Source organism: Carassius carassius, chromosome 23 (genome assembly GCF_963082965.1).
Source record: "Carassius carassius chromosome 23, fCarCar2.1, whole genome shotgun sequence".
Taxonomy (NCBI): Eukaryota; Metazoa; Chordata; class Actinopteri; order Cypriniformes; family Cyprinidae; genus Carassius; species Carassius carassius.
The window spans coordinates 22,794,867-22,814,862 of record NC_081777.1 but is presented as its reverse complement, the minus strand read 5'-3'; the positions used below and the strand labels follow the sequence as shown (position 1 = coordinate 22,814,862).

Sequence of the window (19,996 nt, the reverse complement as noted above, 5' to 3'; positions counted from 1 at the left end):
CGTTTGGCTGCTAGATCTGTGTAATGAGTCATGTTATGAGTTTCAGGCTCATCTTCATCTCCCTAGCTAATTATCTCTCATTCGACCCCCAGATCACCTAGATCGTGGAAGCGTATGAGAGAATTTAGTAAAAGTTTTAAGAAGCCAGTACAGAGTTCAGAGACACTAAATCAATCATTTGGACCAGGGTTGTGTGTGCCATTCAGAAGAGAAGAATACCTTTTGAATTCTAATTGAATTCCTAAATGTGAACTGAATTTGAATTGAGGTGGCAAATGGAATGGCAAATAAAGAACTATTCATATAAAATGTTATACATGTAATTGCTGTGTTGTTTTTAATAATACATTTAATTGTCATCATGTGTAATTTCATTATGAATGCATTTCAAGAAAATATTTATTTAATGCAAAGTTCCATTGCATTAATTGTATATTGCATGTATGATTGTGTAAAATATACAATTGAATATAGTAGTTATATTAAAAAAATATATATATATACATATTTATTATTTTTAGGATAATTTGCAATGGCACTTTTTAACAGGTATAATATAATTCTGTTTCAAATTATATTTTTTAAATTTGGGGGCGGCAGTGGCTCAGTGGTTCATGTAGGTTGTCTACAAACCGGAAGGTTGTTGGTTCAATCCCCGGCTCCACCTGACCAAGTGTCGAGGTGTCCTTGAGCAAGACACCTAACCCCAGCTGCTCCCGACGAGCTGGATGGCGCCTTGAATGGCTGACACCGCAGTCGGTGTGTGAATGGGTGAATGTGAGGCAAATTGTAAAGCGCTTTGGATGGCCATGTGGTCTGTTGAAAGCGCTATATAAATGCAATCCATTTACCATTTAATTTCATATTATATTTATTTTATTTCATGTTGTTAAAGCACTTTATTTCCCAAAATTCTTTAAATTATGCCAAAGTGGAGTCAAATGACATGAAACTCTCAATGAAGTAAGTTCATTTCCTGTTTGGCATTTTTTTGTTTATGTGTTGAACTAATGAAATTCTCTAGTTGTGTGACTATGTTGAATATATATATTTTTTTAGCAGTTGCAATTTAGTAAATTCCTCTTCCTGTCATTCCAATTCAAATTAAAATTCTTCTGTTTCAATGTCAGACCTAGCTTTGGGATGTTGCCATTTCAAATCGAATTCCAACACATTTATTTAATTTAAGAAATTGCCCCAAAACCTGATTTAGACAGAAAAAGACAGGCATTTTTAAAACATTTACAAATTGCTCTCTATTATCACCGCGTTCACCATAGCTACAGCAAACTTCTGTGAAGAGATCGACAGCTAGAGCATGAGTGGAGTGTGTTGAGACAGGACTCTGAATTCCCCAAGCTGACAATGTAATAATCCAGCTAACAGGTAAAGGCTGGAGTCTGAGACCACACTTCCACACAGACACGATTTCATGTTATTAAAGGTGTCACCACGCTCCACCAGAATTAGGTTGTCAATCATAGTGGCCATCGTCCACTCTGCTTTTGTCTTCCCACCGTTCAACGTCAGTCTCAATCTGTCTGCCACCTTTACATTTCTCTCTTTAAATAGAAAAGAGACAGTGCGCATCCCCACCTCTGCCTCCTTTCCTCTCATCTTCTACCGCCGCCTCATCTCTCTTCACCTCCTTTTCTTCCCTTCATCTCTTTCTAACCTGCCAAAATATCACAATGCATTTTTATCCTTTTTTGTTTTACTTGCTGTGTCATTGATCAATGCGGCCAAAATGCCAGGCCTCCATCACCGCAACAGAGTGTGATAGTGGAGCTTTGCTGCGGCCCACTGGAGCTGATCTGTTTTATCTCAGCCTCTTGGGCAAAATGTCACTCCAGGAGAGAGAGGCTAAACCAACATATGTCAGCCGCCCTGTCACCCTTGGTTGGGCTGCGGACGAAGGGGGAGGAGGGCTCGCTTTTGACGAGCTGCTTGGTCACGGCTGAACAGTATCTGATGGAGCCACGGTGCAGAATCGGGGTGAACGGAGGTGGTCGTTAGAGTACGAGGGTGGATAGGGGCTTGTGCAGAGTCACTGTGTTCGGTGGTCCGTCTGCACAGCGGAAAGATCTCTGACATTACGATGTCGATTAACCATGACTTGTCGGGGTGTAGGGTCAAACAGAAGCCAAAGATCACTGTCTATGCTTGCACAGCCAACATATGTGTTCGTGTAACCTTGACCAGATTATCAACTGTGTGATCAGTTCATTCAACATGCATTATTAATAGGGTCATTAATATTAATATAAACTATATTGAACAATTATATTGTCATTTACCCCGATTTAGTTTCAAAGACTTCCAGATGTTGTACCATATTAGTTATAAGAATTTTTTTAGCAGATTAGTAGGAATTGGATATTGGAGCTGATATTGGATATATAATTTTCAGTCTTATTTTCCCAATATTTACATGTAGATTGCTTTTGTAATCTCAAAATAACATGTACATTATAAGGATGGGATGCCTAAATACAATTGCATTTTTAATGATTGGTTTTAATATAGTAATAATATTTTAATACTATCCAGTTATTATCAGTTATTGAAAAATATTTAATGAAATGATGATTTTAGATATTTACCATGGGCACTCATATTTTCCTAGTTTTTACTTTAGATTACCTTTGCTGTCAAATAACACTCACTTACAGTTAATCATAGCACAATGTTAATGTAATCTTTAACAAATCTCAAAATGAATACCCATTTTACATACATTATAATGTTGTGATGCCTAAATCTACTTGTAGCACTTTAAATAGCTAATTTTAATATTATAGCATTTTTATATTGTCCAGTTATTGGTTATTAATAAATACGAATGATATGATGATTTTAGATATTTATTTATAAAATCTTACTTTCTCTATTTTACCTTTAAATTATCTAGGCCATTATCTAACACTTACTTACAGTTAATAATTAAAACACTAATTTAATAAACTTTTAAATGTAATCTTTTTATTGTCAAAATTATATCATTTTTACATATCATACATTATTATGTTGTTGTGTCTAAATGCACTTGAAGAATTTTAACTGACTTATTTTAATATTGCATTATTCTAATATTATCCAGTTATTGGTTAATAAATATTAATGGTATGATGATTTTGGATATTTAATTAGAAATTCATATTTTCCCTATTTTTACATTTAGGTTACCAAAGCACCATCCCAGCTTTCACTTTTCTCACTGTGGAATTATAAGCTTAAATCAAGACTCATGGTTAAGCCTCTCTATTACAGACAGCAAGTCCAACCTGTCTACCAATTTCCACATCATTCTTAAATGTTAGCTTAACATTGGAACTTATTACGAAGTATATTTAATGTTGAATATAATAATTTCACTCGTGCAAGTAAGCTGTCTTTTTATGCAATACTTTGGGTATTTTTGATAGAATGTATGTGATATTAGCATTATTCTGGCTTTACAGATATCATGTGAAATGTGTTGAGCTGAGCACATGCTTTGGCATCGTTTCCCACCCCTCAGCCAAACAGCAGAAGCTGCCTGTTCTCTTACAATACAGCGCAAAGCAAATAATTCAGAGCCAGATTAGAATTGAATTTCAATTTGCTGGGAAACTCTCCAGTCTCCTTTATGTCAATACAGGGCAGGTTTCTGTTCTCTGTGAAATAGACATTCTGCCAGCCTCCCTTGTCTGGGCTGTGGAGCACAACAATACAGCAGACCCCCTCCTCGTCATCTCTTCGTTTTATTGGTGCGTGCAGATGTACCTCTGTTAATGGAGTCATTCACGTTCTTCATTCCAGGGATCATGTGCCGCTCGGTGCTATTAAGGTTTTTCTGAGCTGCGTCTGCAATCTACTCCTCTGTTATCTGTAAATGAGAATAAAAATATATATATCACAATAAATCATACGTGTAAGATATCTCACTTGATAAGTAGGAATTTGGTTTGTTTTGTGTTATTGAATATATTGACCTGATATCTATTACTAGAAAAGACATTGTCAATGTTTACACATGCTGTAGCTCATCAAAATAATTTCTATATTTGTGGTGTTTTTTTATATGTAGGGTTTTTATGTAAGAATATATCGTCTTATGCACAAAAGTGTTTGGTTTTTATTAAAATAATAAATTTGTGGGTAAAAACAGCAAATGTGACCTCAACAAAAACTAAAAACCTTCACACATTACTCTTTTTTTTCTTTTCATAAAAGGGAAGTTTTAAAACAATCGTTAGCTTAATTAGATGTATGTTTTAGTTTTATGTATTTAACATGCTAAACTTGCTTCACTGTCCCTTGAGGTATGTGATTTGTTTTTACATTATATTTTTTTATATTTTTAAATATTCTTTCCCTTTCCCTTTTCTATCACTATGTCCCCTCCACCTCTGTCTCCACTCCCTCCCTCTTTGTCTCTGTCTAACATGAAAAGGTGCTCTGATGGATTAGGGGTATTTTCCTCTTTATTTTGCAGTATGTTGTGACCCTGGCTGTGTGACAGGCCTCCTATATCTCCAGTCCTAGGGGAATTTTTTTCTCCACACGGCCCACTGCTCCCAGATGAAGATGTATCACAGGTGACCCATTAACTGATGGGCACATTCTACAAATGCAAGTGTAACTCCTTAATGTTTTACCACTGTCACCACTGAATGAGGTGCTTGCTTGTGTGGGTGTGTGTGTGTGTGTGTGTGTGTGTGTGTGTGTGTGTGTGGGTGGGTGTGTGTGATCTTTTCCTTCTTTGAGTCTGAATGTATCCATGCAGGCCGGAAACTTCAGCAAGAGGAGATACAAATAACCTCAAAAGTGAAGCTTAAATAAGCTTGTTGTAGTATGTAATATTACTGAATTTACATGGTTATATAAGAATAAAAGTAAATTTTAAAGGGATAGTTAATTCAGAAATTAACATTCTGCCATCATTTACTGTTTGACAAAGATTTGTAATTGGGACAAATCATTCTAAGTGGGGTTGTCGGATATTTAACTAAAAAGAATAATGAATCTTTATTAAATAAACAGGATCCATAGAAACCTTGAGCAGATATCAAAAGTTTGGTATTAAAACATCAGTTTTTGGCAATCCATTTAAAAGAAGACAACACTACTGATAACACTACTAGATACTGTCTGAAATATTAATAACGACTTCAATTTCAGTGTTTTCCTCACAAATCCTGTCATATGGTTTGGCTTCAGTAGACTTGAATTATAAGGAGTATTATACTATAATAGTGTATGTATATATTGAGCACTTTTATGGTGCTGTTTGGATGGTTTACGCTTTAGACCCCATTCATTTAAAATTAAATGCAAAACAGGGTTTTTCTCTTAATGATTTCTGTTCTACAGAAGAAAGTATTACAGGTTTGCAAAATGGAGTAAATGATGAAGAATTCAAAAATTTTAAGAGGGAGGGAAGTAAACTATCCCTTTAAGGATCAGATCAGGTAGATGTAGTTAACAACTGCACATTTTTCACATTTTATAGTGGTTGTGCTTTGTGTGTCAGGGTGTGTGTATAAAGTTATGTGTGTGTGTAAAGGAGAGTTTTCAAGGGTGAGCACATTTCTACTCACTAACTAAAGGAGCATGTTTTGTCATTTAGTTTGGACAGAGCCCACCTGATAAGCATTCGTTGAGAGAGCGAGAGCTACAGGCTGGGACACAGAGACAGCCTCATGTTGTTGGCCTAATTAGGCTGCTGGTGGTGTTAGACTGGAGAGGCCACTGAATCAGGCAAGCCCTGTCTACACACGGCCCCAGTGGAGTCATGGATAAGCCAGCCCGTGCCACGCTCTACACTGACATTTAGGAGAGATATGGAGTCTAATTTGTGCCTTGTGTTGCTCCTCAAGTGTGCTCTGTACTAGCCTAGTCTACACATCTCACACAAACACACACAGGCACAGAAAGAACACCAAGGGGATTTGGGGGCAGCAGAGGTGTGTTTGTGTGTGAAGTGTAAGGTCCACTTTTTGATACTAACATCTGTTTGGGGCAATGAATTTAAAGTGAGACGACACTAGATAGAGGTTTGTAAACAATATCTGAAATTTTTTCTACTTCAGTCACATTTGAAAGGTGTCAAGAATGCATATGATCACACTGCATTTGTAGCATGAATGCTTATCTGTTCTGATGCAACCAGAGTAGTCCTGTTATCGAACGAAACAGTTTAATGTGTCCATTATTTTTATTGAATCAGTTGCAACCAATGTACAAATGACTCTTATGAGTTGGTTCTTTTTAGTGAGTCAAACACATATTTTTGCAAGCAGGGAGAGCCGATTCCTGCACAAATGACTCTTATTAATTATTTTTTATTGTATTAAGTACATACATTACAACCAGGATGAATAACACTTCTTAGCTGGTTCTTTTTAAATGAATGACACTTTTACGTTCCTTCTTTTTAGTCACTTGTACACTTTATTAACTGGAAGAATTCAATCAGCTTAGTAACTGACTTGTTGATTATATGATAAAGTGCAGCTAAAGGTACATATTATGAGTTTTGTCTGCAGTATTTTATAAAAACAAATGTAATACTGTATATTAACATTTTACTGTGTATTACCCACATATTACCATTTTATGTTGTTTTATATAGTCAAGCCAAGTATTGTAAGGCATTTATGCTGCCTTAAAAAAGAATGTTTCTGTTTTTTAATAATTTCTTTTTTTTAAATGAATTAATTTTAATTTAAAATTTATTTATTTAATTTTTTTTAATCATCCCACAATTTCCACCCAGAGTTTTGTCTGTAGTGTTTTATAAGAAATAACTGTAATAAATTACCACGTCCAGTTTATTTTGTTTAATATATAGTTATTTTAAGTTAAGTTATATGGTGCCTTTAAAAATAATTTAGTTACATTTATTTTATATTATTTATTTATTTTTTAATTATCCCACAATTTTACCTTGAAATTGCATTATGCCCCCCCCCCACCCCCCAACATGAATATGCAATTAAAGTACTACCAAGTCAATAATGGAAACAGAATTATTTGAAATATACTGAATTATTCTGATTGGAAAAATCAGAAATCGCTTAAGATCAAACAGCTCTACTGTTTTGTGCGGATCCTAAACAGACCAAACTAAGGGAGAAAACACATCAAGATATAAACAAACAAGATCTAAAATTCTGCCTAAAAGAATCAAAACTGAGCAAACACCCCCATCCCCACCCCCCCCATTAAAAAAATAAATGAATAGTGCGGGTCGGTTCTAAGTGCAGGATTGTTCTGAAAAACCGCATTAAAAGTGGCACAGCTGTTCTACTGAAGTCACCCCTGAGGGTCTGTGATCTTACAAATGACCCTACTATGTCAGCTTTGGCCTTCTTTATATTTCTGTATCATCACCCTACACACACATTCGTACTGGCACACGTACCTCAAGCTTAAACCTCTGTCTCAGTCATTCACCACTCTTTGTTCTGTACACATGCTTTTGTCTGTTCTCATTAAAAGTGATGCCTTCACATCACGCTCTACTGTCATATTAGTAAAATATTAATGATGCGGATCTGTCTGTTGTTCCCTTGGCTTTTTCTGTGTGTTTGAGGCTCCTCTGTTGTCAGATGCAGGAAATGCTGTTGTTATTGCGTAGTAAGCGTTAGTTTGGCATCCAACCTGAAGAAAAGCGTGAAGTAATGGGGTCAAATTGGAAAAAGAGAAGCAGCCCGGCCCCTTAGAAGGAGAGTGTGTGGGTTTTTGTTAGGTTTGGGTGGACTTGATAGAAGTAATGCTGGCTGACATTTAAAGTGAGGTGTGTTTGAAAAGTGTGGGAAGCTTTTTTAAGGGACGAAAAGTGGGAAATCTTCAGGAAGGAAAGGAAGTTGTTATTAAAGTGTGAAATGTGACTTGAAGGAAGAGTTTGTGTTGTATGCTTTTGTGGGAGATTTTGACCCAACATAGAATCTGATCTCTTAATTATTTTTGTTCACATTCACAGAATTTGTTTCAAGCCTTGTAAACAAATGTTGTGGGTATAAAATGTTTCATCCAACCTTGAATGCCAAGGCATTTACAATTCTTTAAGAATAGCACAATCACTGAGGAAATCAATAAGCATTGCTTAGGAAAATACTTTTTTTTTAATTTAGGAAATGAATGGTTTTGATGGACAAAGTTGTTTTTATTGTCTTTTATAACAAGAATCTGTTATTTAAACCCATAAATATGCAGATCATATTGTAAATAGTGAAAAATCACTGTTGTTCCACTATTACCCCTTAGCAACTTATGTATAGCACTATATATGACTATACAGTATATTGCACTTGTCCACCGTTAATGCCTATGAGCAATCACTTAAAAGTTTAACATCGCCTTCTTGACTTCTCAAAGTTTACAGAAACCTTGTAACTCGCAATGCATAAAATCTCCAGCTACAGGTATGTGTTGTACACTGTAACACTACTTACTGTTTGTTCAGATCTTGCCTCATCAAACTTTCCTCTCATTTTTGTGCATCAGAGAATCTGAAATCAAACAGAAATGTCAATGGAAAATTTATATAAAAGGTTTTCTTTATATGTCCTTGGAGTGCCTACAGTTTTGTATAGTCAGGCCCTTTTTTCACACCCAGACCAGTAGAATAACACACACTCACACACAACCCACTCACACACACAATGTGAAAAGAGCTCTGACCTTGTCCACCGTGCCCTCAATACACGTCTGTATTTCAGAGAAAATTTTCAGTTTGAACTTCATTTGCATAAGATGGGCATGGTAATGTACGCTGAGGTAAAATATCCACATTTAGGCGGATATTTCAAGGTCCTCAGCATGTCTGTCTCTTTTTTCCCCTTCTTTTTTATTAAGGGAGACATGAATATTTTTCCATGTCTCATTCAACGATACAGACACAGGTGTGTGCGTCTTTGCATTTGTGTGATCTAAGTTATTGCATTATTTCAGTGTTGCCAACACACCCAGGGAATAGAATGATCAAAGAAAACAAGGCCTTTCTTTATGGCTCACTCTGTCTTTATTGTGGTTATTGTTTGTGCTCCAGTGGGGCTGAAACACTTCAGCCTTGTCAATTAAAACTCCCTGTCACCCCAACACAGATAAAATACTGCCACCTCTGAAGGCCATGCATTGCATTCTCTTATACAGACATTTGTAAAGTGAATTTGATATATGTCAGAGTTTGACAAAGAGTCTGCAATAGCATTTACAATGTCAAGTTTAATTTAGAATTCCTATTATACAACATTATTTTGGATGACGATATTGCAGTGTTTTATTTGTGTATGCATATACATTTACATTCTTTCTTACCAAAGTCACTTACAAATACATGCCCCAGAAGAATTGTTATTGCTTGCTTGTGTAATAGGTTGCTCTGTTACGGGAGAATTTTTGGCATCCTCAGTTTCATGTAAGTTTCAGATGTTTCTCTTTAAAATTGAGATACAGCTGACACTGTTGTCGACATACAGCATCTTTGAATGAATGTGGATTGCATTGATTAAATCATTTGATTGATTGATTTAAAAAAAAAAAACTTTATCTTGACAATGTCCTTTATTTTGAAACTCACTCTAGATGAGAAATGTGGGATATGTTTGATATTATAGGGCTCTTCAACTCCTGTCAACCATAGTCCATGATACCAAGTCTAGTTATTAGAGTCCTGTATCATCAACTGCCCATAAAACAATACATTGTGCATTTTTAACCAGTTATGCTATGAATTTTATATATACAGTACTGTGCAACAGTCTTAGGCCACTAGTATTTTTACCAACAAAAAGTGGTTTTAAGTAAATTATCTTTTGCTGCAGTGTGTCAGTAGTAAATATCAGTTTACATTTCAAAATCTTTTTTTTTTTTGTAATTATTTGTGATAATCCAGTGAGATTTTTGTTTCCACAAGGAGTCTGTCAGCAGCCAGTGCTCCACACAAAGATCTGATCTCACCATCATCCAGTCTGTCTGGAATAACATTAAGAAACCGAACAAACAGAGACAGACTAAATCCAAAACAAAGCTTTTGTCCTAGGTGCATTTGTGCATTATTTTTCAGGTAGCTTTGCAGATAGGTTTCTTGAAGCATTTTGGATACATTGCCACAGTTCTTCTGGATTTAGTATTTGAATAGTCCTACAATGTCATTGTGCAAACACAGTAGCAGCAGTATTTTATACTGTACAGTTAGTGTGGAGTGAGATGCATTTTATTTTATGTATGTGTAAGATATTTGAGTGATGACGAAAGTGCATTCCTCAACAGAGCACCATAAAGAGAGAAAAAGAATATAAAGAAAGTGAGCCGCACACACACACACACACACACACACTTCAAGGTCTCTTCTTTAAATTAAAGCCATTTATTAAAGACCATGATAGCCACTGGAAAAGAACATATTGAGAAGAAAGATCAGGTTTGGTGTGGTGGGCCAAAGGGTGAGGGGGGATGAGTCTTCTGATGTCAATATATCACCCCCATTGTTTAGTTCTATATATATATATATATATGTATATATATATATATATATATATATATATATATATATATATATATATATATATAAATCACCCTTATTCAATGGAAAAGTAGAATTATGAGTATAAAGGGAAGGCGAAAGATGAAATAGTTATGAATAAAAAGCATCAACTACAGGTTTCTCATAAATATTTAACACAAAATCCAATCTATAAACTTTGAATAAAATATCAGACATTCTAAAGGAATATTTTAAACATGAAAATTGTCATCATTTACACACTCTCATGTCTTTCCAAGACTATATGGCATTCTTTATTCCGCTAAATATTTTGTCTATAAAATTAGGGTCCAACTTTGTTTTAGACCCACTGAATCTCTTATATTGTGTTCCACAGAAAAGTCATACAGGAAACAACATGACGGTGAATCAATGATGACAGAACTTTGATTTTTCATTTCATTTTTGGGTGCATGTTGATGCAATGATCCAGTCTTTAAGAGTTTTGGAGATTTGATCTGGCTCAGTCCTGGCCTGATGAATGCATCATGTCAAACGCTAGACAGACTCTTCCGAGCTCCAGCAAACTCCATCCCTCTCCCAGCCCCCCCACTCACATAAACAGGTGTGCTGGACTGCGGCACTGGATCTATCACATACACCGTGACAGACCTCTCCCCAGTGCCCTCCTCTTCCCACCATCTCAAGATAGCTTACTTCATAATGTTGCTTTAATAAACAGACAATCTGTTGTTCACGAATGACGCCATTAACTATTAGGAAAATGAGCGTGTGATTGACGTATGCAGTTATTTTTGTTCTCCCATTCACCACGTTAAGAAAGATGCAGTGAATAGTGGCAGACGCCATATGGCCCAATGGCTGCTTTTATTATCTGATCAGGTTGTGTGTATGTGTGTAAGCTAGCGTGTTATTGTGAGTGAGTGAGATGAGACGGGATTCTGTGTATATATACCATAAAATGATTACATGCTTGGAAGATCATTTTAAAGTAGCGAGCTCAAACACATTCATTCTCTGTTTGCCATTTCAATCTATATCTTATCTTCAGTGTGGAATACAGTTGCCTTTGTAGGGTATTCAGATAGATATTTCTGCTGAAAGGGACATAAACATGTAATTTTGCTGTTTGTTTAATGTACTTCTGGGTTTTAGCCTGCCTGAGGATATTATCTACTACAAATAGCTGTCATTCACAGCACTTGAATGTAAGAACGCGTCTGCTCCAGGCTTTTTTTTTTTTTTTTTTGCTCTCTCACACACACTTTTTAAATTTTTCTTTCATTTATCTTCTCATCTTCCTCACTCTCTCTCTTTTTAATGTGGTAGAGTTGTTCTCAGTTGCTGAGATGTTTGGGAAGGGCTCTATTTTGTGTCTTTTGATTGGGAACTTGCATCAGGGAGAAGAGGGACACTATCATGCAGATTCAGGAGTGCTGTTTATGAAAAGGAACGGAGCGAGAAAAAAAAGAAAAGTTCCCCTAATAATGAAAATTGATTCACCCACTTTCATGTTTTTCCAAACCTGAATGACTTTCTTCTGTGGAACACAATTTTGGTTTGACTTGGAGCCATTTATGTTTTCTGTCATTAACTGAAAATATTGGTCTGTTTGTCACACAAAGCTTTTGTATAAACTTGCACATGAGTCAGTTAGATCACTTTTATGGTGCTTTTGCATCCTTTTAAAAGTTTGTATGCATCAGTGCCCAGTGCTTAACATTTTTTTGGAAACAACATGATGGTTAATAAGTCATGACAGTTTTTATTTTTGGGCGAGCTGTTCCTTTATGTGACTTTTTCAATAAGCGTCCCCATATACTCTGGCTGTCAGACACACACTTAAGTAGAATGCAAATGATTCCCAGTCATACCACCCATTCTGACCTCTGCTGCATCTCTAGATGAAGATCACATAGTGTGTGAGCTGCTATAGCCTCGGGCTAATTAGCCAAATGGATGCAGAAGAGTGTCTAAGATTCATTCAGCTTCTAAACATCTGAGGGATCAGTGCTTCCAGAGCCACTCAACACCTTGACCCCCTTCTCAAGAGAATGCTCTCTACTCTAGTTTATAATTCAGATTCTTGCATGACTTTCTGTGTGCATGTGCGTGTGTGTTTGTGTGTTTAATTCATCTATATTTTGGCTTACTTCACTATGTCTATATTCATACCCCTGGATTCTCCTGGCCCTTCAAACTGTTGTGTCCCATAAATCAGAAGACACAGGTATTGATCCGTACAGAGCTCAACATCATGTTCCTCCTTCACTAAACAGCTGTGTGTGCACAGGTGGACTACACATCAAAGATGGGTTTTGAGAGTCCATCCCCTCTACTTACTCTGACAGTGGATTTCTAAAAGCCTTTTCTTCATGTAGTGATCAGAGACACAGGAACTGAGGAGGGCACACTCTACCCCTTTACTTACCACTGTGAGGGTTTTGGCACAAGAACCAGTGGCCTGTATCTATTTCTTATATATCCACCAAAAAAGGGTGGAAATTTACTATGTGCCATCTCTTCACTATGTTTAGATTTTAAAACAACAACTCACTTAGGGGTCAAAATGCTAAATAAAATAGTATTGCTCCCATTAGAATCAACAAATTCTTAAGTGCCTGAAGCAGCAAGATATTTACAGTACACTCTTTTCTCACTTCATGTTGAATAGTTTACTGTGAATTACATCATTATATACTGTACACTACCATTCAAAGGTTTGGGGTGAGTAATACTGTATTTCTTTAAAGAAATTAATACTTTTATTCAGCGAGGACTTTCTTGCTGAATTTTCTATATAAAAGAATTATCACTGTATCCAAAAATAATATGCAGTATGGGTTTTCAACAATAAGAAATATTTCTGGAGCACAAAATCAGCATTTAGAATGATTTCTGAAGGATCACCAGACACTGCTGAAAATTCACCTTTGCCATTACAGGAATAAGTAACATTTTAAATATATATAAAAAATAGAAAACAACTAACTTTAATCATATTTAATCATATTATTTAACAGTATTGCTGTTTTCACTGTATTTTGATCAAATTAATGCAGCTTGAGGTTTCTTATTGTCTTTAAATATATTTATATATATATATATATATATATATATATATGTCATATAAATATATTTAAATTCACTTCTATACTGTACATTTATATATATATATATAGAGAGAGAGAGAGAGAGAGAGAGAGAGAGAGAGAGAGAGATTATATATATATGATCTCAAATATCTAAATAACATATAGGGCCCTATCTTGCTCCCAGCGCAATCGACTTTGTACACCGACGCATGTGTCATTCCTATTTTGCACCCGGGCAAAGCGCGCTTTTCCCTCCACAGAAGCACGTCGCTAAACTAGGGAATGAACTTGCGCTCCCTGGGCGGTTCAGCGCAAGAAAGGAGGCGTGTTCCGGTGCAAACGTTCCTTCATGCTATTTTGCAGGTTTAGAAAACAATTGCGCCACTAACCAAGAAAAAATAGTTTAAAGTCAGTGGCGTGTTGCGCATGTTATTCATATGCTATTTTAAGGGCGCATGCTTGGCCATAATCAATGTAGCGTGTGCACAAAGCGCACGATTCTCTCGTCTACACAGAAGCAGCAGTTATCATTTTTGCAAATCATACATTATTACGATAGATAGATAATTTATTATGAAAGCATACATCTAGCTTACACATTTACCCAAATTATAATACGCCTTTTTAACCGAATTTATTTTGGGTGGGTTTCTCCATCCCCAACGTCCCTGACGAGAGCGTTGCTCTCCTTGGCTGTGAACCGCTCCTGGCGCGCGTCTGGCAAATCCGCCGTTATAATAGGAATCCGCTTCAGAACAAGCGCACCTGCTCTTAAAGGGAATGTGAGATGATGCTCTGATTGGTTTATTTCACGTAACGCCCAAACCACACCTATGAATAATGAAGCTACTTCAGACCAACCCATTTTAGATTTGCGCCTGGCGCAAGAGCCGTTTATCCCGCCGGGAAAATAGCAACAGCGCCGAGACCCGCCCACAAAGTTAATTGCGCTTTGCGCTTTGACACTTGCGTTTCAGATCGTTAAAATAGGGCCCATAAAGTGAATCACTCACTGAATTGTTTAAGTCTGCATGAAATCAAAATGTACTTTATTTACTTACTAGTGGACATTCCAAGTTTTGATGTAAACAATTAATCCGTGCAAGTTAATCCGCTGAAAAAAAATTTGTCTTCGTAATCTTTCATCAAAAACTGAATATTTACTTCTGCTCTGGAATGATATTCCTTTTCTGATGACATCAGTTTGATGGCTTGGGCAGAATATCTTTAAACACACCCCTCCAACCATTAGATTGCTATGAGTGAGAAACAGAGAGAGGAGGAGCTCAAACATAAAACCATGCCCTCTATTCAATATTCCGTTTCAGATGGAAATACATTACTACGCTGATATAAAGTCGGCAGCAACTTCAGGTTCACACAGACTTTAAAGCGAAATTACTGTTTAATTGATTCAGCTTATTTCTTTAACTGGTCAAATTATTCATACTGATTTGCTAACCTGTTCTGCTGATGTTTTTTCTAAATTGTTCATGAATCTCTAGTTCTGTTTGATTGCTGAAATATTAGCCACAGAAATGTAACACTTTGGTGCTTGATTATTTTAACATACAGTATATGCATATTCACGGTACCACAGCAAAATTATTGCAAATCCTTAAATATTACAAATTTAACTGGAGGAACTATGCCATAGTGCTATTACTAAGTGTTGAATCACATAGAGAGCACTTACAGAAAGAGCTGTAAAGAGTGAAGAGCGGAAGGTGTGGAGTGGGGGGTGTTTAACTGAAGTGTTTCGGTGCAGCACCATAGGTTGTGCTTTATTTTCTTATGTTCATTTTGGATATTCTTTCTTTCATGCACACACACACACAAACATATAATAATAGTTGAGATTGGCTCTCAAATGGGACAGGGGGACCCCTGCAGATGGAGGTGGGCGTTACATCCGCCCATTGAGTCATCAGTGCTAAATTTACCAAAATCGCTCACTCACATATGTTCACATGCACTTAGAATAGTTTTTTATCATCATTGTCTTTATCATTATCACCATCACAGGCTTCTACCACTACATCAACTTTCCCACATGGTCAAACACACGGGAAGAAGATGAGGTCAAATCTTGTAACCTTTCTGATAAATCTATCTTACAACGTCCAGTAAGTCAAAGTTACATTTGAGTTTGATTTCCTTTATACTCTGTTTGTTTTTCTACTGTTTATCTCAGTTATTGCTTCATTGGTGCTCTATTATCTGGATGATGTGATTCAGAATTGAATAAAATGTCATTATTAATTGATTACTGAATCGGTGAGCCTGTTGGTGACCCTCATCTATGACTTCAGTAATCACTTAAATCTATGAGATATTTCATGAGCTTTCCTAACTGGAATTACATGCCCAAAAGTTACAATCAGAGCAGATATGTTTAATATTTCACATAGCTTAGTATGTGAAATGAATGAACACTCGATGAAATTCCTTCTGGTAATGTTACCACAAAATACTTTGTATAATCAGTTCATGTTTATTCATGTTTATTAGTGTGCAAATGATTTTCAGAGGGCTCAGTTTCTTAATAGATTTTCTATCAGTAATTTTTAGGGCACAGTATGAGCATGGCACTAACAATTGGATAAAAGTGTCTGCAAAATGGATAAAAGTAGTACTTCCAGTAAGTATTTCCAGTTCAGTTAGATAATTCACCCCTAAAAAATGGAAAAAATGGCATCATTTACTCACTCGTTACAAATCTGTTTGACTTTCTTCTGTGGAACACAAACAAAGATTTTTGAACAATCTTGGTGACCACTGACTTTAATTGTATGGACAAAAAAAAAGTAACAAACAAACAGACATTCCTCATATTTTTTGCATTCTACATAAGAAATGTATTCATACAGGATTAGAACCTGTGTAATTAAATTTTTAAACATTTGGTTTTTCACAAGCCCTCTTTCCTCAATCCCTATTGAAACTGTTTTTGTGACTTGTGTGGTTACTACAGTAAGACATTTCTGGAGAACCAAGTCTCAATATACCTTAGTGGTAGAAATAGAATTAAAACTGATTGGAATGTGTACTTTTTAGAACAGATCATTTGTTTTGTCTCCATTTCTGTGCTTCAAGTCTTAATTAGGGGGATCAGACCTACCTTATTAATTTTAGGTAGACAGCAAATAAAAATTATTTGCACTGTGTTTACAAGTTTGCATAATAGCTGTTGTTGGTTTTGCAAAAGAAAAATACCTAAGCACTAAAACCCTTAGATAAAGCAACCTTTTTTTATTGCTTTATATTCTTAAAGATATCAGATTCAGATAGTACTGTATGGCATGAAATACCACCCTCACGTTTCTTTTTTGTGCAACTATTTTTAACATTGAATCTTTGAAGGTTTAATTATAATTTAGATTCAGTGTTTATGGCATGTTGTTGTTGATGATGCGTTTGTTTTGAGCACATTCACAGACATAAAAGACTCCAGTTTGTCTCCACTGTGTTCTAAATAGCTTTTGTGTTACCTGCGTTATCTGTTTGTTGCTACAAAGCAAGAGCAGGATCAATATTAATATACTGTACACCCAGGCTGTTCTTGTAAATTATCATTTTGACCTAAATGTTTTATTGTTTAAATATGCGCTTTTCTCTATAGATTTCCGCTTAAAGTCTTGCTCATAAATAGCAAGAGTGACACCAGCGAGGCCCTGTTTGCTCCCTCACCTGCCTCCTCTGGTCATCCAGAGCACTTCTGCTCTTTAGACTCTGCTGACACAGGTTATTAATGTGGCTCATTTAGCCTGACCCTCCCTCCTCCCCCAGTCCAACACACACACACATACAAGCCTCTGTAGAAATCATACGCCCCGTCTAGACGCTCATTAGAGAATCACTCTCACTTGCCCACATAATATTAAACCGTAAGTAATATTTAGGAACAAATTCCATTGCCAAAATCACAAATGTTCACATTTTTGTAATCAAATGTAGATGCACTCTGGCACGGAGACTGGGGGTCTACCTCCATCCTGTAGTCCTCTGGCACTCAGCTGGCAGAGGCTGCAGCAATTCTCCCATCCTTGAGCCTCTGGTTGCAGATCCAGCCGCTCCATCTGTTCTGCCTAAAGCTCTAGGCACCTCTCGTTCCCCACCACACATACCTGTATCTACTGCTGCTAAATTAGCATATACACATCCAAAATAGCACATTTTATTCTGTTTGAGGGCTTGAAAATAATCTTCAATAAACTATTAAGTAAAAAAAGAAGCTGAAATGTATGTAAACATGCAGTGTACCACCCATCCACATTCACAGACGTCTCTCTCTGCATGTGGCTTTGTTTGTTTACCTCAGCTCTAAGCGCAACACTTCTGCGCAGCGAGAGCAAAGTCTCGCCCTAGTCCTCTCCAGATTGCAGCTTCCCCCCTCAACCCCCTACCATCTCTGCAACTGCTCCAAGCTAAGCTGAGTCACTCCCTAACGTTGTACCCTCTCTCGGCCGTTCAGCTCTCTGGGAGAACAGAGCAGAGAGCGGCGGCAGTAATTAAGCCGTGCAGCGGGGGGCTGGGTTTGGACGGGGTGAAGTGCCGGGTTTTCGGGGGAGAGAGAAGGCCACTCCTGTAGGGCAGAGTCATGATGCCATCTGTTGATCAGGCTCTCGGAGGGAACGGGGCGGCTGGGTCTGACGGAGACGAACCCGGCACACCTGCAGAGAGATTCTCACACACCTAGACATGCCGAGACCGCTGCGCTGCGGTGCCACGGCTGTGTCTGCAACAACCAAGCCTGTGGCAGTTTGTTATGCTAGAAAGATCACAAAGCAGAAGCTCCACATTGAGACAATAGGTAGAGCAGCCTAGCAATCCTTTTAAACCTTTTATGATTACTAAATTAGCATAGCAGCACTTGTGCATTTGTACACTGTTACGAATTTTTGATACATGAGTAAATTATTGAATAGTCATTTAGCTACATAAAGTGGCTTTAGAAGTCTGTATAATATTATTGTTGTTTTATTTCCATATGGTAGATTAACTCTTAACGTTTATAAAGAGTATCTCTTTGGATTTGAGAGTTCAGTCTTTGCAACTTCACAGATCTTCTTTATACACCAAGAGCTAACACTCCGTGAAAAGAAAAATTTAAATTGCGTCATATGACCCCTTTAATTATTGGTCTATATGCAGTGTCCATCCTTTTTATTCTTATATTTTTTTTTGTATTTATATAATTTTTATATAATAAACTGTATTAAATGAACTCCCTAATTTATTAAATGAGTTTATTAAACTAACTCCCTAATAACTATGAAAATTCTTTCACACTGTACAGTATATAAATTGCACAAGTTAAAAACATTTTAAAAACTATTTACCAATTTTATTTTAATTGTATATGTTTGACATTATTAACTGTATTAAATTATCTTCCTATTTTTTTTATATCTAGCTACAAAACCATTCACCCATAAATAAAGATCAGTGCATAAGTGTTAGTGAATATGCGGGCCTGTTACACGTGTATCTATGTGTGTTTGTAGATGTTTTGATTCTGCTATTGGCCGTTCCTCTGGTGTTGTGTGTGTTGTGTGTTGACGGGCTCTGAGTAATACTCTGGTGTCTGTCAGCATGCATTAGTGACATTTGTTAACGTCATGCCCTACTTCCACTGCTCTGCAAAGCTGTAGAGGTGCACATCTCACTGGAGAAAAGACTTAACGATGATCACCGTTAATGAGCACCACCAACAACATCAGTTATGCTCAAATTTCAGAGTGCTGTAAAGCTGCAAAGCTACAGGGACTGTTAAATACAGTATGTTAAACAAAGTAATTAATGATAAGTTGTGGAAGCATTGTTTCAAGTTATAAAAAGTTGATGAACAATGCGTAATAATGTTCATTTTATTAGGACTTGTACGTAGGGTGCCAGATATCTCAACCGACTGTGTGTTAGACGAATAAGTTGAGTTTATAAAATTGTATCTATTGACAGCTTGATTTTGCTCTCTGTTGTCAGGCCGCCAAAAAGGGTACTTGATGGGGAGTTATTACTAAAGAACTGAATGTTTTCTCTCCCTCTTCTGCTGTAGTGCTGTCTGATGCTCAAACACACACACACACACACACACACAGACACAGGGTGGCAGGTGTCAGAGGCTGGGTTTGATGTCACATCGGGGGCCAGTCCCTTCCCTATTAGGCTGAGCAGACCACCTGTCTGGCTCTTGGATGAAGAGCTGTGCTTCAGGCCCGCCGGACTCATTAAGGCCCCACGAGCAATTACTGCCTCCTCCTGCCGAGAAATCGACCCCATGCCCCACTGAAGCTCAGCTGAAATCCCTCAATCCTCTCCTCACCACCTCCTCATCTTGTGTTTTACCAGTTCACAAAAAAAACTACCTACAACGACCCAACTATATAACCCACCTTCACATGCT

At 36.9% G+C, this 19,996-nt stretch overlaps 1 long non-coding RNA gene across 2 annotated transcripts; it reads right to left on the bottom strand.

Moving 5' to 3' along the window:
- Positions 1-3,059: 3,059 nt before the first annotated feature.
- Positions 3,060-18,390, bottom strand: LOC132101953 (uncharacterized). Of its 2 annotated transcripts, XR_009423252.1 has the most exons (4): positions 17,907-18,390; positions 17,579-17,726; positions 8,442-8,498; positions 3,060-3,868 (listed from the first exon to the last, which is right to left on the bottom strand). It is a non-coding gene; the product is annotated as an uncharacterized LOC132101953 (long non-coding RNA). The 2 variants fall into 2 exon arrangements; XR_009423251.1 differs by having other exon boundaries at positions 17,579-18,139.
- Between the last annotated feature and the right edge of the window lie 1,606 nt (positions 18,391-19,996).